Below are 27598 nucleotides of genomic sequence, written 5' to 3'. Positions count from 1 at the left end.
GTGATTCTTCAATGTTAAAGAACAATTCTATTTGTCAGAAGTCATCATGTGTTTTTCGGTAAACACTTTTCCAATGAATGACACAGATAATTAACTTATCCCAAGGTTTTCAGAGCTATTATGTCCTACACTTATGGAACACAAGCTTTTCTCTAACAACTTGAACAGGTTAGATTACCTCATTCTTTCCAATACCTTCAACCCTTTAAGCCCCACCAACATCTGGCACAGTAGCTCATCCATAGTCATCAACATGACTCGGGTCTTCATGGTGTCTGAAGTGGACAACGGAGCCACAGAACATCAAAGGAGGAGGGAGGCAGCCAGAGGTGGGAGTGCAATACAGACTGGAAAGCTGCATGGACTTTGAACTGAAATGTAAGGGTGATAAATGTTTTTGAACAATGATGGAGAAAGAAGAAGAGTGGTCCACATGGGAGGAAATATAACAGTGAAGGCCAATGGGGATCTTGAGAGGAAAACAGAATTGAGCTGTCTTGGAAACATGTAGAGGATGTTTGGATGGTGCAGGATCATGGTCTTCAGTGTCACTTGGGACTTGTTTAATAAAACAAGTGGAGCCACTTGGTGTTATGTGACGACCATGCACATAAGTCACCCTTCTCCTGCTGAAACTCTAAGCAGAATGAGTAGTGCATTTTCATTTTACAAATTAGTGAGTTTTTCTTATACCATTTCCAGGTGGGCAATGCCAGGCTTTCATCATGGCCACTTTCTTTCCTGTCTTTCTCGCCCTGCTCTGCTTACCCAGATGACTTCCATGTGTTCCTCCTATTTTTCTGAAAATTATATAAGTTCTTTTTTAAAATGTGTAGTTAATACTCCATTGTGTATAAGTACCCTATTTTTCTTTATTGACGCATCTGTTTATGGGCACCTTGTCTGTCCTCACACCTTGGCTTTGCGAACAGTGCCACAATAAACATGAGGTGCAGTCAACATCTTTGCATGCTGGCTTCATTTACTTTGTAAGACACCCCAGGAATGGTATAGCTGGATTATACCGTACAGGTAGCACTCTACTGATCACTATTGTCAGCTGTGCAATTTAAATTCCTATTCTAAATGAGTAAGAGGTTTTCTTTACTTCTATAACCCCATCTGAATTGTTGTAATCTGGTAACAGATATTCTTACAGGAATGTGCTGAAATCTCAATATAGTTTTGAATTGTATTTCCCAGATGGGTAAAAAGATTGGGCAGAAAAAATTAATTTGTAATGACTGTTTGCCCTGTGAAGCTTGGTTTCTTTTACCTTCATCACTTGACACATTTTCAAGCTGTAAAATTTTAGCTTCCAAGATTGTACAAATTTCAGCAAGGGTATTTTTTTTCATGAATGTTTATAACAATAAGGGTAAGAGTGGGTCCCAGGTGAAAGATGACTTTCTTATCAACACAGCAAGGAAAGGGTGCTGGACAGCTAGCAGCCTTCCACACTGACGTGGTGATTAGGGATTGAGGTAAAGGATAGAGTTGAAGACTGGCAGTGTCTTCCCAGGATGACAAAAATTCTACAGAAAGAACAATTGTTGGCATTACTTCCTCAAATTATTTTCTGAACCCAAATCCTATTGTGTGTTAGCCTATAATTCTTACATATACAAGTCGGGCTAAAATCAATTTTTGAAAAGACAGGATCCTTCTCAGTAGCCTTAGCTGGCTGGAATTTACTTGTACACCAAAATGGCCTCAAATGTGAAGCAACCCTTCTGCTTCCGCCTCTTTATTGCTGGGATGACAGGCATGAGCTGTCATATTTGGCCCCTGTGTTGTCTAATGGATGATTCACATGTTTAGAAATCATGCTTACATTTAAAGCTTGAAATAGGGACCTTGATCTGACAGCAAATGAAATGAATTTGTAAGCAAGAAAGAATCCTAACACAATGGGTGTATATTTTTGCTGGGCAGAATCTTTAGAAATCTGAAGCCTGACACTATTTATGACATCAGTCAGAAGTACAGGGCATCGAACCTTTTAAAAAGACATCTTTAAAGATGGTGGCACAAGAATGGCTCAGAAACTATAGACACCCAACAGCTGGTTATGGATAGGGAAAGAGGATGATCACTCTCTTGTCTGTATTTGATAAAATTGTTTGGGTGATTATATTTAAATATAATTACTCGATAAACAAATTCATGTATTTATATCACAGCATTACCTGATGTGCACATGTGTGTTTGTGTCTGTATATGCATAAAGAACACTTTGAAATCTGCCATAGCACATTTCTAGAATATGAGACAGCATTATTTACTATAAGTTAAGGCATTATACTTATTCATACCGTGGAAACTTTGTATGTTTAACTGACTTACTGTGGTTTCCTATGTTTTCTCTCTCTGGAAGCTATAGTACCACTCTCTGCTTTTATACTTTTAACAATTTTTGATTTCACATATTAGGGAGACCCAAAATTTTAAAATATTACCTTTTATGTTTTGAGATTTTAATATAATTATATCATTGCCCCCTCTTCCCTTTCCCATAAACCCTACAATGTACCTGTCCTGGCTCTCATTCAAATACATGGCAATGCAACTGTTGTCTGAAGGAGCTTATGCAAGTTAGCTAATGGCTTAGTCTCAAAGCACTCTGATATCTCAACACATGGGGAGAGCAAAGGTTCAGTTATTGCCACTTGGAGATTGGCAACGGGCTTTGCTTTGTATCATTACCATCCTGGCCTCAAGTAGGGCTTCCTGTATCAGATAACCCACTAGTGAGCAGAGAGATAAAACAGAGGCATCAGCAGACAAGCAGCAAAGAACTCTTCAAGCTTCTGTTTATTATTGACTACTGTTAAATTTTATTCTGAATTTTTATAAATTGTTTTGTTTGATAAATCGAAAGTCAAAACTACAAAGCACAATTTTTTCTGAAAGGCAAAGATTGTAGATATGGGGAGCTGGTTAATACAAACCATTTTAGAGTTTAGGAAATAACTGGTACTCTTAAAATTAAGTATGTGATGAAGAAGAGTTATGTAATTCTAAACTGACTTCATTAAAAAAAATCTATCAGGTTATTCAAATAGATCACAGCATACAAATACTGTTTAATAAAGCAGATGAATGAATAACATACATACATCAAATATTTGTATATAAAACATATATTTTACTCTTTTGCAAAATAACACTCTAGTTAATTCATTCCAAAAATCAATAAACAAAACAGTTACAATGTGGCCTATATCTACGTCTCTATTATCACATCCAAATTATCACAGTCTTAGTAGCTTTCAAATACCCACAAAAGTATCATTTGGTGTATGTCAGATAAAGCTTTGGCATAGTGTGGTGTGTCTGGATTCTGTGCATCTGGTCTTATGTGTTGGGTTGAGCTTCTGTTTTCTTCTACACTTGGAATCTTCTTGCAAACTTACTGACTTTGGGGAATCTATTTCTTTGTACCATTTGACAGGAGCCTTCTTTTCTAGCTGATTGCTAACCACAAGTTTCCCGTGGCCACTGCAGACCATGATAATTTTCTTGCCTGCCAGTATCTGGAAGGTATGTTACAACAAGGGTACATGCTTTCTCATAGGTCTGTTGGAATACATATTTCTGGCTTCCCTTTTCTCAATTAGATGGAAAACAATCAAACATCAAACAAAAACCCAAACCTCTGTTTTGAAGTGTTTAGGAGGTGAGGTCAGGGCTACTAGAGAATGTCTCTAATGTAAGGACCAATTGACTTGGAGCCATAACTCCATCTGCAGAATTCCTTCACAGTCTAACTAGAATAGGGTTTGAAATGTGTGGATATCAGGAGGTAGAAACTGTGGGAATCTATTAGAACTCCACCCAGCCCTGATTAGCATAGACTCTTATATCATCAGAGGCTTATAGTATCACAAAAGGCAAATTAACCACGGATGTGTATTGCATGAAATATACATTTCATAAGGTGTGAGAGACTTCAGAAATAAATATCTGAAGGACTGGGAAACTGTACTCCTATGAACCATCATGGACTATGGTAGGAGGACAGTGGGATAATCCGAAGATAACACATGGTGCTTTCAAGGCCTGTTTCTTCAGATTTCTTTTGGTATATCTAAGATTGGAGGTAAAGAGATTCATTTTTTTTTGAGGTATGGAGAATATACCCTAAAACAATGGTCTTTCATCTGTTTTAAATTAGCAAAGATGCGAGCAAACTTTGGGGTCTACAAAAGATGGTGGGTTGTTTCTCTAGGCTGAACGGGGAAAGAGAAAAGGAGCCTGGAGCTGAGAACCTGGAATGGGGTTTTTGGAAAGAGTCTCTGGTAGGACTGTGGATTGGGATAAAAAGTTGTTATCAGTGCATAGACAGACAGTAGGGAGACAAGTAGACGAGCTGGAGTTCTTATCATCTTTGCTGGTCAATGATTCTTCAATTTGATACAAGCTTGGGTCGTCTGGAAAGAGGGAACTTCAACTGAGAAAAGTGTCTCTGTTGCACTAGCCTATAGGCAAGTTTATGGAACATTTTCTTGATTAGTGACAAATGTGGATGAGTCTAGCTTACTGTGGAGGATGTCACCCCTGGGCAGCTTGGTCCTGGGCTGTATACAAAAGCCAATGTAACAAGGCATGAAGCACAAACTATCAAGCTTCATTCCTCCATGGCTTCTGCATCAGTTCCTGCCTTCAGATTCCTGACTTGAGTTATTGCCCTGACTTCCCTTCATGGGTGGATGGTAAACTGTAAGATGAAGTAAATCGTTTCCTCTCCAAGTTGTTTGTGGTCTTGCCATGTCACAGCAACAGACACTAAACCAATCTATCTCCCTTCTTATCTCCAGTCATGGGGAGAACACCTGCTGTGCTAGTCGTGGGAAGAAGTCAGATTCCTGAGGCAAGAATGGGGTTGGGGAAGGTAGAGAGATCAAGTAAATCAGAGACATTCAGTACAGTTTTCTAATCCATGTATCCGGCCTGTGTCAGGGCCGTAGGCTCTGTGATTCATGATATCTGCGTCTTCCTCGTGTGATTTCACAGAAGGATTCAGCCAGTATGTAGGCACAGACTTCTCTGTGCACTGTTGTTAATGTCTTCCTCACTATCTTGTAGCTTCCTGAGAACAAGAAGTATTCTATCCTTTTCTGTAGTCGTTGTATGTCAGTGTTTATTTAGTTCACAGCAAGTGATTATCAAATGTTTATGAAATTGACATCTATGTGCTCAATGGTAAACTATTATTAAAGCCCTACAAATACACTGTGTGATTGGGAGATACACAAACACACAGTACTCTTATTGCTTTCAGACACTCATTGTGCCCTAGGAACTGATGGGGGCAGATTTATGTACTCCTCTGCTCCGAAACTCCTGATGCCATGAAAAATCTGTCTTTCTATTTCCAGTTTTCCTTATAATTACAAGTCATCATATTTGGGTGGGACTGACTGCCCATTTTCTAAACCTGTTCACAGAGGAGGAGTGGCAAATACAGGACAAAGGACACAGCCCAGAGCTATGAGCAATCCCAGAGCAGTTGGCTGCCTGTGGAGTTTGGTGGCCTTGGGATGAGATGTGAGGCTTTTCCCCACGTGGGGGTCTAGGCTGCCAAGCAGAGCCCTGAGTGTGCTTAGTTTATGGAAAAACTGTTATATTTTATTTCTTGACATTTTCAAAGCCCTAGGTAACGGTGCATATGGTCAGTGTGATTGATGATAATTGTTTGGGTTCCCATAGAATCACATGCTGAAGAGTCACAGGCACGACCAGTCTGGGGGAAAAAATGTAAATGTCATAATTTGGTTAATTGGTTTAGCATGCATTTCTTCCACATGTCTGAAAGCAAATGTAATTGAGGGTTGTGGTTTCTGGGCCATGGCCAGCTGTACAATGTGACTAACAACTGAGGAAAATATCATGGGTTGTCACATGGTAGAAGATCTTTTATCTTTTTTATTTACCTCTTTTGAAAACATGCAGGTTTTTTTTTTTAAACTTTTTAACCTTTCAGCATTTAAGTATGCTACTAAAGTATGAAAGATGAATCACACAAGAAGAACAACCACTGGATTAACCAATTTGAAAAACAACATAAAATATATTTTTAAGTCGTATGGCTGAAGCATTCCATGCCAGAGTTTCCTATTTCAAAATTGAATTTGCAAAAAGAAAACAGCTCTTGTAATTCTTTAATCATTTTGATGATGATAAGGGTCTTTCTCAAGCAAACACATATCAGGAAATTCAAATACTACTTTGAAATAATAATCTTCTCTTGGTTTATGATCTAGAACATAACTCTATTCAGAAATCCGAAGAGCAGTGTTGAGGTGACCCCTGGGTTCATATGATGTTTCTCAATGGCATGATAGGAATTTCATGATCTCAAGATAAGGTTCCAAACTAGCCAGCCCCATCCTACCTTCCTCACCACTTTCCCACAGGCACCCTTTGCTCTGAGAACAAAGTAAAAAGATGCCCCAACTTAACTCCTGGATCTTCCTTGTCTGGGAAGAACTGAAGATGCTGTTCAGAGGTTTCCTGGTGTCCCCAGCTCCTGTGAATTGCACATAACTCCCATATTTGAGATGGGTATATCTGATAGCCAGAACCTACTACTGGTTTTAAAATTCTTCTCTTACTGTTCTACACTATTCCTGTCTTTCCCTCATTGCAAGTAGCACCCACGTGTACTTTTGCAACGTTGAAGACTGAATGTATATATGTAAATAAATCAGTTATGTGTGGGCCCAATAGTTTGGAAGAAGTTGTAGCTGAGGTCTCCTGTTCTGACTCAGTGCTGCTAAGGTTTTGCTGCCTGGCCCTATAGTGACCAACTGAACCACAGAACCACATGGAAAGTCTATTCCAACAATGGCTGGAGGAAAGTTTCCATAGTGTTACTGGGAGTAATGCCAGAACTAACCCCTAAAACAAAATCAGATTCCAGAAAACAGAGAAAGGAAGGAAGGCTAGGATAGGGCTCCCAACTTTTTTTGGGAACTGGATAAGAGCTTTGAATGGTGGGAGAGGCTATCAAAATAGCTGCTTATAATAAAGACCACTCACTTTCTTCTTAAAAATGGAAATGTAAAAATTTACATTATATCCCAGAGGCAACAAAACTATTTTGAGACTTTTTTTTTTTTTTTTGTCAAAAACCAGAGTTTAGTGTTGTAGGTAGATCCTGGAGATAGAGTACTTTACTTTCCTAGCATTTGTGAGACCCTGAGTTTAATCCCCAGCATTAAATACATTGAAAACAAAGTAGTTTGAATTAACTGATTGACCAATCAATTTAAAAATCCAAAGGAGAAAAAAAACTGAAGGTTGGAGTAGAGAAAGAACCAATGTAGGAAGAAGAGATAAGAAAACAGCGACACTTGGACACTTGTTTATTTGACTTAGGGCATAGCTTGGTGGAAGTGGTGTCTTTTGATGCCATCTGCCCCAAATAATATGTTTTTGCTTTAAGAACTGAGAAAGCAAAGACAGTGAGAAGTTTGGTGATGATGAAGCATAATCACTTTACTATCAAATATCTCAACCAATGTTGCCATGCTTTTCTAACTCCATAAATATACTCTCTTCTGCTTGTTATACTCACTTTTGCTTGTTATAGGTGTGTATGTGTGTGTGTGTATAAACTTTTCAGTCTGCATGATCACACTCAAAAATAGTTGGATAATATAATTATGGGTGATTTTGTAGTTTTTCTTACCTGTATTTTGTGAATACTTACAACAAACATATGTTAATTGTGTAAAAACATGAGTGATAATATAAATGACTTTAATAACACCATGATATCATTTATCATATTGTTATATCCCATAGGAACTTCATTTCTGCTGGACAAAGGGCTTGAGAGGAACAGACTGAGAGGAATTTGTTATTAATATATAATAATATATAATATATAACACATAGTAATATATAATAATATAATATATGATAATATATTATATTGTACATAGTATGTAATTAATATATATTATATGGTATATGGTGTATGGTATATAGTATATAGTACTGAAATTTGACTTGTTCATAATAACTACTGAGACAACCTGATACAGTCAGTAAATAAAACATAACTCTAACAGAGACTAATTGATTTCCACGTAGGACCATTCATAATATTTATTCAGCAAAGTGTCTTTATTCATCTAAAGTATCATATTGACACCCATCACCATGTTTTCTGCTCATCTCCACAGATGCAGAGAAATTTCTTCTTTGAAAATCTTCAGTCCCTAAAGAAACACCTGCCGCTCTGGCTTTGCTGGAAGCCAATCTATACGCAATGATGCCTTAGGGAAGGAAGTCCAGTCATTGGGGCTGCAGCCCCTTCTTTCTTCTTCCTTTTACTTTGTGTCTGCAGTGATGTAAGCAGCTACTTTTGTTGTGTGCTCTTACCGTGTTGTATCATCTCACCACAGGCCTGAAGGTAACAAGTCCAAGTGACCAGGGATTGCAACTCTAAAACCATGAGCCCAGATCTTTCCTCCTTATAGTTTGAGTTCCTCAGCCGCTTTGTGACAATGATAGAAAGCTGCCCGGCTCATTCGTTTATGAATTTGACTTTTTTTCCTGAAAGCTCAGTTTCCTCCTTCTGGGATTTGTTTTTTCTGCCATCATGAAGACTGACTAGGAGAGATCAGAAGCAGAATCACAAGAGCAGTGTCACAGTGTGGGGCACAGTGTCACAGTGTCACAGTGTGGGGCACAGTACATTACCACAACCAGTAAAACAGAAATTTCTTTGCAACTTAAAGGGTACTGTTTCTTTTCCTTTCCAAATAGTGCTAGGTAAAAGTACCTCAGCTTTTATGGCAGTAGCCTTCTGTGGACTGGATGTAGGAGCTTCATTCTCTTCCTAGACATATGGTAGCTTCCAGGAAGAATAGTGGTGTTCATTTTTAGGGTTTGTTTTTATTTAGTTATGGTTAAAACAAAAACATTACCCCAAAGGTCATCTTTGGATTGTGTTACAAGGCAACAGGATGTTTTAGAAGCAGGCTCATCAGCTCATTCCCTCAGAAGGGATTGGTGTAGTTGTCACGGGGCCTTGAGTAAATACAGTGGAGTTGGTTCAAGAATAGTAGGAGGAGGCTCCCGCTATGCTCTGGCTTCATGGTTAATCATGTGGTTTCTTTTTCATACACACCCCTTCCACTTATGGCACCACCCACCATAAAGTCATGGAGTCAATGGGGAGCAACACTGATCTGATACTATACTGTTTGGACTTTTAGCCTCCAAAATGGTGTGCTAGCTAAACCTCTTTTCTTTATAACAATTCAACCTCAAATATTGCATTACAGTATAAGAAAACAGGATGATAAAGAATTAATGTTAATATATCTAATATTATCTTTATAATAACATTTTGTTTATTTATTGATGTTCTGAACACTTCAAAGCCTTTAATAAATATACATACACAAATATACATGCAATATGTGTTAACTTATTAAACTATTTTTAGTAATATCTCTGACAACAAATAAATTATACTAATTGTTATCAATATTATTATTTTAATATTTAAATCTCAAGTTCTTTTACAACCCAGGGACTGGTAAATACAATGATTCATCTCTTGTTTCTTCAACTACCCCTCCCCAAAATAAAATAAAGCAAAACTAACAGCAGCTATGTTTATAGAACTACAGTCTCATTTACTCTTTTACTTTCACTTTTATTATTAAGTTTTTTTCAACTCTCTATGGATAGCAATGAAACAGAGCCCAACCTTAGGACAGACAGACACACCAACTAGCTATTTTCCCAACCTCTCTTTTGTGTATTTGGAACTTTTCTAAATTTTGTTGAATAAAATTTCTGCAAGTTTTCTTCTAGTCAAATGAGAAAAAATATACTACAAACTTCATTGTAAAATATATCTTAAATTTGAAGAAAATTACTAGACATCAAATTCTACTCTTTCAAGTGGTCATTAAATTGAATCATCTACCTAAATATTTAACTGAGAATTATCTTTACTATTAGGCAAATTTATAGACCCCTTGTAAGTTATGTGATACATATGCACATTTTCTAATATATCATATGTAAAACATATGTGTATGTGTGTATGCATAGAGTATAAGTAGATCTAATGCTGAATTCTGTATATGCATATGGTATAAGCAAATCTTATGTTGAAACCTAATGAGAGTATTGGAATAATTCCAGGTCGTCGGGTATCATTAGGAAGCACTGGAAAGGAAATCATTCTCTGAACTCTCACATTCTGGTTTCAATTCTAGGTAATCAGAGGTTGGAAATGTTAAGCCCAGATGCATACAGTGTGTTATATTCTGTTTAAAGAGAGCAAATAAGATTGTGGGTGTCTACATAGATATAAATACTTATTCTAATTGCCTTGTTGCCAATTAGACGTGAAATAGGTTGGTTCTCATATGACCCGTGCACATAAATGCTAGCTTCCTTTAGCGCTTACAATTATCTCACAGTCTTAAGTTTCTGAGTATTTATAGAATCTTCATGAAGAAGACAGTAGGGATAGGTAATTCATCATCTACTTTCCAAAGCACCAATCTGTGAAACTGGGAAGAGCTGATGACCTAATACCACTAACAAAACCCCAACACTGCATAGTTGAACCTTGTCTCCATCACAAGAAACCAAGGAAGAAATCCTGTTACAGCAGAGAAGAACAAATCAGTTTCGTTAGGACTTAACATTTAACATGCTCCATGACATTTTTCTATTTGTTTTGTGTCTAATCGGTCATCAAAACTGTACAATGAGTGGAGAGGATCACACATCTGTGATATGTTACTTCTATATTTTAGAAAAGACTTACTTTGGAAATAGCTCTATGGACACAATGAGTAAATTTCAACTGAAATAAGTTGAAGATGTAAAGAACTTTGGAAGTAATTGCAGGTGTCATTAGCCATTTGAAAATGAAATGAAGCCAGTGAGATGACTAGCAAAACAAGATGGCAAAGGGCCTCCATGGTGATGCTTTATTTTGATGTCACTCAGATTACCAAGGAGCAATAAACCTTGGACCAGAAACCGAGTATGGTACTCTACCTAGTCCTCATCCTCCCAAACCCTGAAAACTCATCTCATCACTGGATTGCTTGTGATAACAATATAACACCAATGAGAAACATTGCATCAATATTACTTATACAATATTTTATGTGTATGTGCATGTGCAAGTGTGTGTTTGTGCTAATGATTGGCTCTCCTTTGAAGAGTGGAGTCTATCTACAAGTCTACTCTTTTCTCTTTCATCAAAGTATGTAGTTTTACATTTGACCCACAAGACTGTCTTTTGAGGGAGACGTGTGACAAAAATGGAGAAGGTGTTGATAGGAGAAGACAGTTCATTTCTAAATTAGGTAACGTATACTTTTCTATTCCAGGATTGCCATTCGTTATATGATTTTGACAGTGCATTTTAAAAGTGTTCCCTACTGCAAGAACTACATGCTATTTATGTAGAAAAAAATAATGATTTTTTTTTATCTTGAATTATTGACTGTCTATGCCAGGATGAATTTCAGATATCCCCACTGTTTATCTACTGCTAGAGAGGTTTTGATATGCCACCCTGGAACTATACAGGAAAGAACTCCAGAGAGTATCACCAGACTGTGATCATCGATGAACTGGAGAAACAATTTACATTTGCTAGGGCAGCTATCATCCCAGATCGGAAACAAACCATTCTGACATGATAGAAAACACCCAAATAACTGAGAGATGGGGACAAACCTTTATAATTCTTAGAAGACAGCTATTTGGCTCTTACTTTATACATTCAACACGGTTCATAGTTGAGTAATTCTAACTTAAAAGGTAAGTTAGATTTTTCTGAGGTTGGAGAAAACTATGGAGTATCCTTAAGTTAATAGTGGTTAGTCCTTTTTTTAAAGAAGCAGAAGTTCACAGAAGTATTCAGACAACCCCCCACAGTGATTAAAGATCTCCTTGTGACAAGATACATTTTCTTCTAAAAACAGGCTAACAAAAATCCAGAGGGAGTTTTAGGACAAAAGTAGTTTATGCCATCAGTTGGTAATACCAATGTCTGGAGCTGTATCTTAGATATTTACAGGACATGGTGATAGACAAAACTCAGTAGTTTTTTTTTTTTTTCCTTCTTCTTCTAAGAGTAATATGGTGAATGCAAATGGCTTTATTCCAAGGAAAGATGATGTAGGAGTGCTTGGTGAGAAATTCACTGTCAAAGTTGGGTGTATTGATTTCTTAGAGCAAAGGCAAGGGGGAGCCTTCAGGAAATACCACAGGAACAGAGCCTTGGAGAGAGGAATGGAAGAGAAAATAAAGAAAGAGTGCATTCTCAGAAGGAAGGGCTGTGTAGACAAGCATAAAAACCAGAGGCCAAGTAGTTGAGGCTCTACAGAATAACACTCCACTGCTACACTTTTTTTTTTTTAAATCAACCAGATCAATTTTGAGTGTGACTGAAAGATCAAGATCAAAAGATTAGCTGCAGTGAGAACAAAAGAAGCATCAGATGCTGGCTCAATGGTTTTGCTTGTAAGTTTAAGCAAAAATCATCCCTTACTGGAAATGCTGCTTCTGAATCAGGAAAAGCATAGTAGTGACTTATATGGTAGAAATTATAATGTGAGGGCAATACGTCAGTGTTCTTCAGTCTTCATCACTGGTGTACTGGAAAGCCTTTCAAGGCATTTCTCCCTAATAGCTGTCTCTATGTTTACCTCACAAAATTTCATTTTAGTTATCACTTATTTATTTAGTGTGTGTGAGAGTGTGAATGTGTGCCTATGCACATGCATGCATATTTGTGTGTTTGCACATGCGTACATATGTGTGTGTGTACCCATGCATGCTCTGGTGCATATCTGGACTTCAGAGGGTGATGGTGTGGGGCATCACTTCTGGGATGCTTTTATTCCCTAAGATATCTTGTCAGTCTTTGACATTAATGTGAATTAATAACATATTTCTTTATGTGTCATCTAGCTATCATTCATCTATCATCTATCTATCTATCTATCTATCTATCATCTATCTATCTGTTTTATTCAGAACTTGTTTGTTTGTTTGTTTGTTTGTTTTGGCTCCTACAAAGCTGCTTGCTTAGGAAGACACCACATCCAAAGAGAATTTGTAGGAAATAGGGTGGGTCAAAGGGGGAGAAGTGGTTAGAGAGTTAAGTGCACCCAGAATGTGTCAGAACAGTATGCATCATGTTCCCTGGACCTCCATTTCCAGGCTGTGAAACTCTGTAGTTTGGATGTAGCTGTAGCCTTGAAAGCATTTGCCTGAGGCATAGTTTATTTTCTGTGCTTGCTCTATCCTATGGTAGAGCAAGGTATATGGATGGGAGATTTAAAAGAACAAGACATAGAAAAGTGTTTTGATTCCCTTGCCCCTCAGTTGAGTAAGTTTGAGGGGTGCTTGAACATTGTATCCCAAGAAAGGCAGAACTCCTCTCAGCTTGAATTAGCTGAACAAGCAGTCTTTCATTGGCTTACCCTCTACTGCCATTGTCTTTCCTTGTTCTCTTGCAGACGGGTGCTGAAAGCATCTCCCAGTCAACTGAGAGTATTTCTCCCTTGTTTCAGGCTGGCTTGTGCAAGAGAATGCTTATTTCTGAACACCTAATCCCTAGATTATTCTTGGGTTTCTTATAGATTGGAAGTCTTATTCTAATTTGAGAGTGCTACAGTTAGTTTGTTCCTGGGGACATTTACCAATTTCTGGAGACAATTTTATTAGTTATAGGAGATGGAGGGGAGGAAGTACCTGCATTTACTGGATAGAGTCCAAAGCTAATGCCAAATACCTGCAATGAGCAAGACAATTTCACACAGAAAAAAATAATCTGGCCGCAAATATCTGACATGAAGAAACTCGGGTCTAGATTTACCCACTTTTGAGCATAAGTTTTGCATAATTTTGTTTTTGTTTTTTTAGTATTACATTAGCCCTGAAATGTGGCCTAAAGCAAAACTATTCATTTAAAAATATTAAATAGCAAGTCCCGTAAGTATAAAGATGAAAAACTATAGTCTTGGAACTTTTACTTTATCAGAAATAATACTTTCCTATCTCAAAAGTGATTATCTGCCTGAGCATCCCTCAGGTCTCCCTGCAGTCGAGTTCACTGAGAGGTGATCTGCTACATCTTGTTTCCATCATTGGCAGAGATTTTCTACTTTCTTATCTCCTTTAATTTCCTTTAGTGTGCTTGAACCCTGAGTAGCTGCTGAGATAAAGCTATCCAACATTATTAAGTGCTTGGCGAGTATTTAGCATGGGAGGACATTTTCAGAAAGGTGAATTTTCAAATCTGGAACCCAATGAAGTGCTATATCCTGTTAGAATGGGAGAATCTGCTATTCCCCCCCCCCCCCCCCAACATAACAAACAGTAGGTTACCGGCATATTTAGATCATTTTTACTGAGGGGAATCAACATTTATTGCCAACTGTGAAAGGGCAGATTTAATGACTGATGGAAAAATCACACAGCTTTGTCAGCTTAAGTAAATAATAATTCATCAAAGAAACATGTGTTGATGAGTTCAGTCTGGTTTGAATTTAAAGCAAAGTGCATTCCTGGGAAACAGTTGAAGTACCTGAGCCTCATTAAAACATCTCCAGAACATTATGCAAGCATTTAAACTATCTTTCCCAGGGCATGCAATGAATCTTATCAAAAACAACAAGAATATTCATGCCCAGGGAACAATGAAGGCTGGCTCTGCTCACTCTGAGGAAAATATATAGAGGTACCCGAGAATGTCTGGTACATTCTCCAGAAATACAAATGAGCTTGCTTTTTTAACAAAGGGATCACCAGTATGTACCAGACACTAGGGAAAGTGGCACTGGCTGGCTGACCACTTCCCTGTATGGTCATTGTCCCTGAGAAAGAATCCAACACTGTATTTTTTCTGGTAAGCATTCCACCCATGGGCCACCCCGTTCCTAAGACCCTCTGTGCAGCCAGTGAATCCACAGGGTCTGACATGCCAGCTTGTGTGTCTGGCAGCCAGGTGTTGTGGTGTGAGTGAGACAGAAGCTAACATAATTGACACATGGGAATATTACTCCCAGATGCTCCCCAAAGGGAAAGAACAGCTTCCATTCACTAACCTGTCTTTTCAAAGTAAATCCTACCACATATGCGCTGAGATTAGTTAGCTCTCTGAGAAGAAGCAGTGCATCATGGGTTTTGCTTTGCCAGGAAAAATAAGCATTTCTAATGGGCTCTGTTCTGTTCCTCAGCCAAAACCAGTGGCCTGTGTCAGGAGGTCATCCAAGGCAAATTAAAGAAGAAATCTTGATGTCAAGAAGATAAGAAAGAAAAGAGTTCAGTGAGAACACATGGTGTTGATTTGGAACTGGAGAGAAACCGGAGCACGTTGAGCCATGTCCCAGTTAGCCCTGGCCCCTGTCAGAAAAGCCTGTGTAGAAAATGCAACCAGAAGTTAAGCTTCCTTATGTTAGAGTCAGAGTGCCCACTGCCTTACAGGTCTCTGCTTTTTCCACGCTGAGTGGACATATGGATCAGCCAGGCTCTTTTGATTCTCATATTGAGGGAACTCTGGTACTCAGTGGTAGTGGACTGTAGAAGCTCTCACTAGTTTATCAGTAGAAACTCTCACCACCAGTTCTGATTTCTCTTCATTCTCCACCTCTTCTGAACTTGAGAACAAACTGTTGTTGTCATAATTGACTTCATGTTTTTAGATTTTTTGAAATTCTTGAAAATGGTAGGCATGGTATGCTGAGTGGCACTTACCATATCAAAATCCATGTTGATAATCAAGAGTGTAGGAAAAGACCAGAAGAGATTCTACACAGTTACATTGCATCCTGCAGATTTCAAGGCTATGGACCCAAGTCAATACCAAGTCCGTGAGTCAATGTTCTTCATCTTTTACTTAGTGCCTGGTAGATAAGTATGACTTACTTTTTGATATCATTTAATTTAATTTTATTGTAAAATGTTGTTTAGAATTATCCCTACTCCACATTCTATCTTCTCTGTTCCCATAGATCACTCTTAAATTTATGACCTCTTTTTGTTATTTATTATTCACACACACACACACACACACACACCAACCTATTCAGTTCTCTGAATATTTTTCATATATATATATATACATATATATATGGCATATATATATATATATATATATATATATATATGGCATTTGGTATTAGAAATCTAATGAGATTTGGTATTAGAAATCTAATGAGGGGATTCATCCCTGGGGAAGTTTGACTTTCCTTCTCTTAGAAGTCATTAATTACCTATAGCTCTCCATCGAGGGCATTGTGAGATTTCTCATGTATACATTGGCATATCAACTCGGATTGTTGCTGCTCAGGTCTTTATTATTGAGATATCATGGGTATAGCTTCCCTCTCATATAGAGGACACAGTCTCACAGCAATCATCCTGATTATCTGGGCCTCTTCGACTATGATATTCCCTGAGTCTTAGGTGTAGACCTTGTGTTATAGATTAATCAACTTGGGTTGGGCGCTCCATAGTAATCTGTTCTCTCAATTTGAACTAGTTGTGGCTTTCTGTAATGGTCTCTGTCAGTCTCATGAAAAGCTTTTTGTTGTTGTTTTTATGAAGGCTGAGAGCTATATTCATATGTGTGAATAAGGACAGGTATTTACAAAGAAGCTAGATTATCTTCTAAATTCTATGATGTCACTAAGCATGGGTATTGATCTAGGTTTAGTATAAGAAGAATTTTTTGCTCTTACTGAGTAGCCTTTAAATCCAATTAAATGGTGTTGGCTGCTACCAAGGTATAAATGCCATTATTACATATTTTGGAGATAATTTGCATGCTCGTAGTTGTGGGTCACTGGCTTTACAGCTGTGTAGAACTATTGATTGTTTTTCTCCTTTGGCCACTTGCATAACACCTTCTATACTATGAGTTAATCATTAGGGAGGAGGCTTCCATATCAGTTCTAGCCTCATTTCTCCACGTTCTGTATTAGAAGTATGTGGTGTCTTTAGCCATAAGGTCTTCCTTTCAAATTCTGGGAGGCTAGCAATGGCAGTGGCTTATATTGTTTGAGGACTCTTGAATTCTCCTGACCAACAACTCAAAAGAGGTTTCTCACACTTGATACTAGAAACTTTGTTATGTAATCTATTCCTCCTAGGACAGACACTATCACTCTACATGACACAACATCATTCAAACTCTATGTGTACACACACACACACGTAATTTTAGAAGAACATACAATGATTCCCCATGTTTTTCCAAACATTTTAAACACATTTTTTCTTCTTTCCCTCCTACTGTATTCTGTTTCTTCCTCTTTTATATTTTAATTTTTATTATATTTATTTATTTACTGTGTTTTTGAGTTTGAGTGGGTCATACTAAATTGGTGGAGGTCAGAGGACACCTTAAAGAAATTTGTTCTCTCCTTTCATCATGTGAGTATGAGGGATTGATATCAAGTTCAGTTTTGGTTGTAATCACCTTTATCCACTGAGCCATCTTATCAACACTTATTGGTTTATTTTTTCTTTTAAATTTTTCTATCTTCTAATTACTTCTATAATAATTTTCTTATCTTACTAGTTATTTCTCTAATGCAGAGAAAAGAATAACTATTTTATTAAAATTATTTATTCTCATTTAGATAGGATACAACAATTCTGATAATATTTTAAGTATATCAAGCTCATCAGTTTGATTTATATACATGGATAACGCAATAGCGGCACTCATATCTTGGTTGTAACCAACAGCTGTCTAATCGGACTTAAGTCCTGCTCAACAGAAGGAAAATCATGTCTGGTAATGTAAGCCTAGCCAACTACTTGGGGCTAATGAGGACAAGGTCCTTAGAGAAATTTTATTACTGCTACTTTATTAAACCAATACAATCCCTAACTACATTCTGATTGGTCAATCTCATATCAACAGATTACTGTAGCTTTCAATCCTCACCAAATAAGCTTCTCTTTGCAATAAACAGACTATTTCAGAAACCAGAACTTGTAAACATGCAGAGAACAATTGAAAATAGGTGCCAAGCTTCAGCCCTTGAACTGAACATTCAGGAAACATCATAGAGGACTGGGCAGAAAGATTGGAAGACTCAAAAGACTAACTTTGTGCTGTGAGATTATATCTCTCAGAAATGACAGGGAAACCTTGTCCACAATACCTCAACAGTATGATTGCCCAAATAAGACCTGAAGAAGGATAACATTAATAGAAATGCTAACACAGAAGAGGTTCCATGGGGTTCCTATTCATAGACAAAGAACCATAGTAGCTAAAGGATGCTGAGAGTAAGAAGAATTAGTTTCCTCCCAGGAAAGAGACCCCTAATTGGTTATCCAATACCAAATGGTCAGCTCATGTACATGTAGACAACATTGGTCAGATTCAACAGGATCTATCTATCTATCTATCTATCTATCTATCTATCTATACATACATACACACACACACAATACATATATAATGTGTGTGTGCATGTGTATATATATGTTACATATATATAATTTGTATATCTATTAAATTTATAAATTAAATAAGAGGAATTAAGATGGAAAGGGAATGGTATGCATGAGAAGAGTTTGAAGAAAGTAAAGGAATGGAGAGTGTCTTATGGTTTCCATTGCTGAAGAGACATCATGACTAAGGCAGCTCTTATACAGGAAAACATTACATTGAGGCTAGCTTACAGTTTCAGAGGTTCATTCCATTGTCATCATAGTAGGAAGCATGGAAACATGCAGGCAGACATGGTCCTGGAGGAGCCCAGACTTCTAAATCTTGACCGGAAGGCAGCCAGGGAGAGACTCTCTTCTGTAGGCTGCCAGAAGGACAGTTTCTCTTCCCCACTGAGTTTGAGCATAGGATCTCAAAGCCTACTCCTACAGTGACACACTTCCTTCCTCAAGGCCATACCTACTCCAACAAGACCACTCTTCCCAATATTGCCATTTCCATGGGCCAAGCATATTCAAACCACCACAGAGAGTAATGATGTTATTAATGTTTTAATAAAAAGAATATATTTAAATCCTTAGATATAAACCCTTATGATTAATTTAACTGAATGAATTAAAGTTTTCTAATTTCATAAACTAAATATTATGGCCTATGAAATACAAAAAGGCATTTTTTAAAGAATAAAATGTAGTGGTGTAACTTTGCCCATGAAGTAGCAATTCTATTTATATCCTTCATGGATGACAAGCCATTTTTCCCTTCTTTGAACCTGCACTAAACATATGTCCATTTTTCACTGACTACTTTTAGCTCTAAGTATACCTCTCCTTGTCTTTTTTCTATGATGCATCTGAATCCCATGAAAATTTCTCCCTTTGTACCTGGCAGGAAGTGAGCCTCTGCCAACAGAGGGCAGTGAAGGCACCCTGGGAAGTACACAGAGGAAGCTTTGTTTTTCCTAATCTGAGTCTTCCAGGTTTTAATTCAGACACAGCTGGACCTACTGCAGAGCAGGCAGTAAGCTGGCATCATAGGTTGGGCTACTCTATCCTGGTGTAGCTTCTGAAAGAACAGCACCAGACCAAAACTGTGAGTGCTTTGACTGAGCAGAAGCCATCCAGGTATCTGTCTCAGGAAGACTCTGTCCCAAAGTATCCTCTGCAGCCTTCTTTGTTTCAGCTTACCTGGAACAGCTGTTTTGTTCTTTTCTTTTTTCTTTTTGAAGGAGGGGTTGGTTCATTGTTGTTATCTTTATTAGCTGCTTAAATTTCTCATTTAATCTTTTTGTAATCTTTTACTAATTAAAATTCTTTATATTTTTCCTTCTTAAAATGCGGATAGGATTTTCATCTCTTGAGATGATCCTGATTAATAAAAAAAATCACGTAAATATTTTAGTGTATGGATATTTAACTCACCTAAATTATTCCTCAGTTTGAAATTCTGTAAGGAGGGGTTACTTTTACATTTATAGTTTAAAACTCACATTTCATATATTGTTTTATAGTTAGTTCTTTCTTACTGACAATGATGAACTATGGGCATCCAAGCTCATTGTTCAGTAGAAGACAAAGACAAGTGAACGTATAAGGCAAAACAAGCCGGATTGCTCTGACCTCAGAGACGCATATGTTTCTGTGTATGAGATGTGATTTGGAGGCATTAGAAAATATGCAATGAATCTGAAAGGGTAGATGGGCTCCACATCAGAAAAGGATTTGCATTCCAGTATAGATCTTATTTTTATTTTTTGGTAATTACAGACTCAGAGAATGGGAAGGGTATAGGCACATTGAAGAAGTTATAGGTGACGACTTTTGTGTACCTTGTATGCTTAGCTCTTCACTATGCAGAATCTGCTATGAAAAGATTCAAATAATTTCAAGCCCTAAAACTTTTGTAGGAGTTAAACAAGTGGAGATGGCCACACAGGAATACCAAAGTGCCAGAAAATATTAAAGATAAAAAAAATCAAGGTATGCACTGAAGTTTGAAAGCAGAGGCCAAGTGCTCAGAGAGTTGAACTTAGACAACACCTGTGCCACTGGAGAGACTGCGTTTTAGTAAAATAACAAAATAAACAGCCATCCAGAAACGAGGAAGCCGACCACAGAATGCCTTAGACAGCTCTTGTGGGCCAGGCTAAGTGGAAGTGGGGAGAAAGAAGGTTAAGAGTATAGGACAGAGCTGCCAGAATGACCAGATAGCGGCTCTGTGATTCCCTTCCTGCTTTTAGAACCATACCACTTTCTTTGTTCTTGTGGGACTTCGGTGTTTTTCCTTTTGCTTTTTCTCTCCATCTATTCCTTAGAAGAGCCATTTAAAATTGGAAGTTTATTCTCTGAGATTTCATGAAAGATAGACTGTCTGTTATAAGGAATTTTTTTTTCCAATTGTGTAGCTGGAAATAATAGATTGGGGGCGGGGTAAGAACTCAAAAGTGGATGCCAAGAGCTGTTAAAGTTTACTTTTCCATGTACATGACATTTCAGGTAGTAAAAGGCAATATGTCTCAGCTGTTACGTTGGCAGATACAAAGAGAAGAACAATTGTATTGGAATTCTGCTGATTCTATCTCTAAAGGGATCTAAGCCACATTACGGCACACATCGTAAATCAGACTGTTACCCCAGTCTCCCACTACTCCACCCTGCCCTGTCTCCCTGAGGATCCCATAGAACTTAGACACGGGAGCTCTGAAGTCTCCCTGTCTGACTTATTGCCACTAAGAAAACAGACATCGTTCTAAGTCTACCATTAAGAAGGGAGCTGGAAGAGCCTGTGGAAGATTTTTCCAGGCTGTGAATGGACCTCACCAAAACCCAGGAGAAAGTCTCCAGAGAAACAGAGGTCATAGAAGTTTAAAGATTTGATTATTTTTTAAACTTTTTACTACCTTTCCAGTAAATACTGCCTTAATTTTTCATTCTTACTAGCAAATTGTCATTTAGCACCCAATATTTCTCTTATTAAAGCCTAGAGAGTTATTATTTTCAGGGATGGGTGAATTTAACTGCCTTCCTCTCTCCCACAACTTTGCAAAGTATTTCAGTGTACAGAGATCTCATTCCCCTAGAATATGTTCCCCTTTTATTGTGAGACATAAAGTCTTAACTGCTGAGAATCAAATGTACCATAAGCAGGAAAAAAAAAAAAACAAAAAAACAAAAAAACAAAAAAACAAACCTCACTAGGCAAAGTGATCGTTCAGAGTCTGAGCTCTGACCTGTTTGTGGGAAGGACTCAGTAATTCATGACCCTTAAACAGTCTTCCAGATTCTTTATTTTGCCTTTTATAATTTTTAAATATCAGTAACTTCTTCCTGATTTATTACAGGACTGTTATCACTGTGGAATTAAATAATAGATTCTGGGTGGTTGTGAAAAATAGTGGCACAGAAACATGATAGATTCTTCTAGGTTATACCAATAAATACTTACCTTGATGACTAAAAACTCTAAAGCATGTGCTGGAAAATGTTTTCCTGATTTAAAGGGGTGGATGTGTTTCCATTTACATAAATGGGCTGCATCAGAAAGCACTAGCATGGCCAATGGCATGTCACCCAGAGGGTCAGTGATTCCCTAAGGCTCCGTCTGCATCTTTACTAACTCATTCAACAAATGTTCATTACCTGCTCACTATGCGACACAGGAACTATATAAGGAAATCAGATGTTGTGACTTCCTTCCCACAGCTTACATCCTAAAAGGGGAAGACATGAAAAAAAAAACATGGAGTAAGCAATATGTTTGATGATATTGAGTGAAAAGAAAAACAGAAAAAAAAAAAAAAAAAAAAAAAAAAAAGAAAGAAGAAAAACAGGGACCAAGAAGCCAAATCTGGCTCCCAGGTTGGTTTATGGGGCACAACCACATAAATCACATTTTCTAGTTAACTGCTTTAAGTAGTTGAGACACAGATGTTTGTCAACGAAGTCTGAAGGATTACTTTTTGACCATTTACAACTTGGAGTCTCCTGATGTTAGCCATTTGTGGTGGTTTGAATAGGAATGGCCCTATAGACTCAAGTGTTTCAATGCTTGGCCCATAGGGAGTGGCTCTATTAAAAAGTGTGGCCTTGTTGGAGTAGGCGTGGCCTTATTGAAGATAGTATGTCACAATTGAGGCTGGAAATATATGCTCAAGTTATTCCCAGTGTGGCACACAGCCTCTTTCTGCTGCCTGAGGATCAAGATGTAGAACTTTCATCTCCAAAGTATGACAGACATCATTCAAGGGCATTTCAAAAACTTTAAAATTTTACCTTGAGTAAAAGGGGATGCCAATGGAGAGTTTGTAGCTAACCTGACTAAAAGAATTATTCTGGCGACCAGGATAAGAACAGATTTAAAGGCAAGAATGTAGACATAGATACTACTTCCATGGTGACAGTAGTGTGGTGGACAAAATGGTCACTTTAGGGTGAAAGAATGATAGCGAGGTGGCAAGAGAATAAGGCTGGTTTTTGTGTATTATTTTTAACACAGTGAAAGATTTTGAGGTGAACAATGGACGCATAGAATTTCCATCAGCTGAGATATGGAGGTAACCAGAGAAGTAGCAGGATAAAAATTCAGCTTGCTTTTTACCTAAACAATATGATCCTTGGATATTTCTGGATATTTGAGGCACTGTCAATCCTAACTTTAGCATGAAAGGAGTTAAGAAACAGAGAATTCTGGAAATGGTAAGTTGAGCCTTGTGCTTTAATTTTGAAAAGTAGTGTGTGTGTGTGTGTGTGTGTGTGTGTGTGTGTGTGTGTGTGTGTGTGTGTTTAAGCATGGCATAGTTTGGAATTCAGAGAACAACTTGCAGGTGTCACAACTCTTTTTTTTCATTGTAAGCCCCAGGGATTGAACTCAAATTTCTCAGCTTGATGACAAGCATGTTTTTATCCTCTGAGCCAACTCACTGACTTTGAGACCAGTTTTGGAAAGCCAGAATCTTACAAGATGGGTTTCTGCCTCAAGACTCTTAGTTCTTTTCAAAAAAAAAAAAAAAAAAAACTCACATGTGAGCAGAGAAAAATTATATTTATTTAAAATCCATTATGTTCCAGGAGTTCCAAAAACAATAGTTCCCTTTTCAGCTCTTGTCTTGAATCTGAAAATTGGATGGCATTCCTCCCGTGTTTCCATCATTTTTTAATTCCAGGTAGAAATTCAAGGAGAATAATTTTTGCTTCTGACTATTTCAGAATCTCTCAGGTCAAAGAAAAACTGAAAATAACATCCCAAATTAGTGGAAACACATTTTGATTTTCTCAAGGGTTCACCTACAGGTCACTTCTAAATTAACATTTTATGTATCAGAACAGGTCAGTCCATCCTGGTAATTAGTGTTCTCTTTCCAAGGCTAAAGAAATTTTCGAAAACATCAACCAAAACCACATGAGTTATAAAAATTTCTTAGTACTATAACGATTATGTGTCCTTAAAATATTTGCAACCATGGGACTATGCAAAATCAGGAAGCAGAGTCCAGATTATTAAGACCTCTTGATTAAGGTGCACAGATAGCATGCAGAGCTGAAGACAGAAGGAATGGAAGCTCATCTGCTAGGTCACTAACCCGCAATAGCCCCTCATTACTTGCCACTAGGTTTCTCAGACATAACGTTCACATTCTGACCAGAGCAGGCTTTGAGGGCTGTGCAAGGGGGCATGCTTACTAACAAGTCTCTGGCCTCTACCTTCTAGTTGCCAGTAGCATCTGTCCTCTGCAAAAATGTGTTTGTGGAGATTGTCAAACACTTTCTGGAGCAGAGGCATAAAGGCAGAGAGATTAAGAAACTTCAAAGGCAAATTTTGTTTCCTTAGTTCGGCATTGTGAGATCTCTGTAGTTCACCCTTCAGCATTTCAAACTTTGCCTGATATAGTGGCCTGAAGATGCCTGACATACTGTTTCTATTGCTTGGGGAGCACATGTAACTATCCATCTGTGGTGGTTTGTATAGGTTTGGCCTTCATAGATTTCTAAGTTCCAATGCTTAGTCACAGGGAGTTGCACTATTAGCAAGTGTGGCCTTATTGGAGTAGGTGAGGCCTTGTTGAAGGCTGGCTTTGAGGTTTTAGGGTACCCCAGGCTCTGTCTAGTAGAACGCCAGTCTCCTCTAGGCTACCTTCAGATCAAGATATAGCGCTTTCAGGTTCTCTAGCGCCATATCTGCCTGCACCCTACCATGCTTCTTGTTATAATAATGGTCTAACCTCTGAAACTGAAAGCAAGCCCAATGAAATGTTTTTCAGTGTCTTTTCATACCAATAAAGCCAAAACTAAGACCCCAAGCTTACAGAGTTCTATATCTTGCTTCTAGTTAAGCATCATCAGTTCCTTTACAGTGACAGTCTTTGTTTCATAAAATTTTGGCATTGAGTGTCAGGTATTGGGTGAGTTTAGTCTAGTTGTTATTTTGACACTGAGTCCAGTAAGCCCAGAGGGGACGTTACTTGTCAAGGTCAGAAGTCACTCTGAGAGCAGCTGGTGAAACACAGAGCCCAGCTTCTGAATTTGCTGTTCTTTCTCCTGCCGTCTTTCCTGACATCTTTGGTTCCATTTTGCTATTTGTCCTTCTCAGAAACTCTTAGAGATTTTGTTATTATCATTCATTTTAATAATTCTAGTTCTTTCACATAGAAACACAAACATGCCATGTAATAGACATGTGAACTACGAGGCTACTTTCAAAAACCAAACAGAAGGAAATAATCAGTTAATTTGACAGACCCAAGGGATATTTGGTTTGGCAGATTTTGTTTAATTCAATATTATTTAAGCAAAGTTGATTTCACCAGCACTGTTCACTTGAAATTAGAGATATGTGTTTAATACTTTCTGGAAAACATTTTTAAAAGTGAAAGAAACAGGTGAGCTTAATTTAATGCTTTATTTTACTATACACAATATGCTATATCAATGGTGTAATATACCATGTTTCCTTATAGTAAATCATTAATGAGACTACTATGATTTGATTATGGTGGTCCCCTTTGAGCCCTATGTTGACATTTAATCTGTATAGTTAAGTAAAAGTGTGGAAACTAAATCCAAGGATAGTGTTTACAGGTAGGGCCCATGGGAAGAGACTGACAGAAAAGGCAATCAGGGTGGTATTCCTTTAATCTAATCCTGATGGCTTTGTAACAAGAGACTGGGAGACCAAAGGGCACATACGTCAACACATGTACACACACAGTTCTCCTCTGATACAGACATGAACACACACACACACACACACACACACACACTAAACTTTCATATGTGTATTCCCTGTTTCTCATCATGTATCACTTTCCAGGCTAGTGGTGTGGAAGTCATCACAAAAAGTGGCTGCTAACATAGACAACCAGATCTGTGAGCACAGATTAAACTTTTTTTTTTTTTTTTTTTTTTAAAAACTTAGTCAGAATATGGTGGTGTGATAATGGCAGCAAAATATACCAAAAGATGGGTTTGGTGACATCCTCTACCTCCTCATAATCTCTGCATCAAGTCTTTGAAATTTGGTGTTTTATTTTACACACCTCAATATAAGAATATCTCCCCTCTTCCCACTCTTCCCTTTTCACCTCTCTTCTCTTTTCTTCTTCTTTTCTCTCTCCCCCTTCTTTCTCTTCTTTTTAGCACACTTTTCTTTCACCTTTGTGGTCCAGATGATCATATCCAAGGGTCATTCATAACAGGAAAGCTTTCCACTGTTGGGTTGTATCCTCAGTCTCAAGTGGAACTCCATTTTCACATCTACTGTGCTGACTACAGCCAGTATTATGCACTCATGGCATCAAGGTTTAGTTCCTCACCTTTCAGACACAATGTGGGAACCATGATGCCTTAGCTCAGAGTAGAAACAGTAATCCCATTTGGATAATTTAGTATAAGTTAATGCTGTTTTTAGATACTGGGTTTGTGAGCTGAGAAATATTATACCCCCAAGGAGGAAAAAAACCATGTGGGCTGCAATATACTTTGAGGTAATTTGGTAACAGGGACTTGTTAATGATGGCATTTAGTTGGGTACAGAAAACATGAGGTAAAGTTGTCAGCTGTAAAGGACATTTTCATTCTTTAACCACTTTTTTTGTGGCTAAAGGTAAAACTGACTCATCTAAGGTCTTCTTTAAATAGAAAGTCTTAATAATATTTTAGCAGCTGATGCAGTAGCTGTCAATGCATGACCCTCATGATTACATTTTTAATTTAAAGGCTAAATTTAAAATCAGCCTTTTAAAATGAAAAATAAGGTACCTAATATAAATTAATAGTTATTTTACACAATACATTCACTTACATTATTTTTCTTATGAACTTGTATATGTTAACAAATAATATTTAATAAATTAATATAGAATATGTGTATATTAATCTTATACTTGAAATAGTTAAGGTTGGAAATGAATTTGTCAAAGATTTTTTTCAAACTGTCCTGGATTGTCATTTCTGAAAATTAAATTATTATATTTACTTATGAGTATGTTTGTGTATTTTGTATGTGTGTTCTATTTGTGCATGTATTATGAATTGAATATATATGTATATATTATATATATGTTTATATATATTTATATATACTTATGTATGTATGTGTGCATTATTTGTTTATGCATGTGTATATGTGTATGTATGCATATATATGGGTGTTTATGTATGTGCATGTCTGTCTGTATGATGTATGCATATATATGTGTATGAATGTATATATATATATGAATGTTTATTTGTATGTTGTGTATATATGTGTATATTGTGTGTATGTGTGTGTATATTCTGTGTGTTTGTGTGCATGTGCCCACATATAGGTAGGACAATGTGGTGGAGATTGTTCTGTCCTTCTACCACATGAATCCTAGGGATTGAATTTGGGTCACCAGGCTTGCAAGCAAGGACCTTTACCTACACTGAGTTATTGTGCCAGCCCTTGGGTTTTCTTTGCATGTTAGCATTTTAAGGTTCTTTATTCTTATGCACATCTGTAAAGCAGACATAACATTCCCCTTGACCTAAACTCAAGACTTCCTTCTTTAACATGACTCAGGGAACACTGGTTCTTATCTGCATGTACACTTGAGGGCTGCCTTGTGTAAGTAAGAACTGGCCTTGACTTGTTTCACATCTA

The sequence above is a fragment of the Arvicanthis niloticus genome, chromosome 20, assembly GCF_011762505.2.
Source record: "Arvicanthis niloticus isolate mArvNil1 chromosome 20, mArvNil1.pat.X, whole genome shotgun sequence".
Lineage (NCBI taxonomy): Eukaryota > Metazoa > Chordata > Mammalia > Rodentia > Muridae > Arvicanthis > Arvicanthis niloticus.
The sequence above is the reverse complement of the archived record's forward strand: the minus strand, read 5'-3'. Positions refer to the sequence as shown.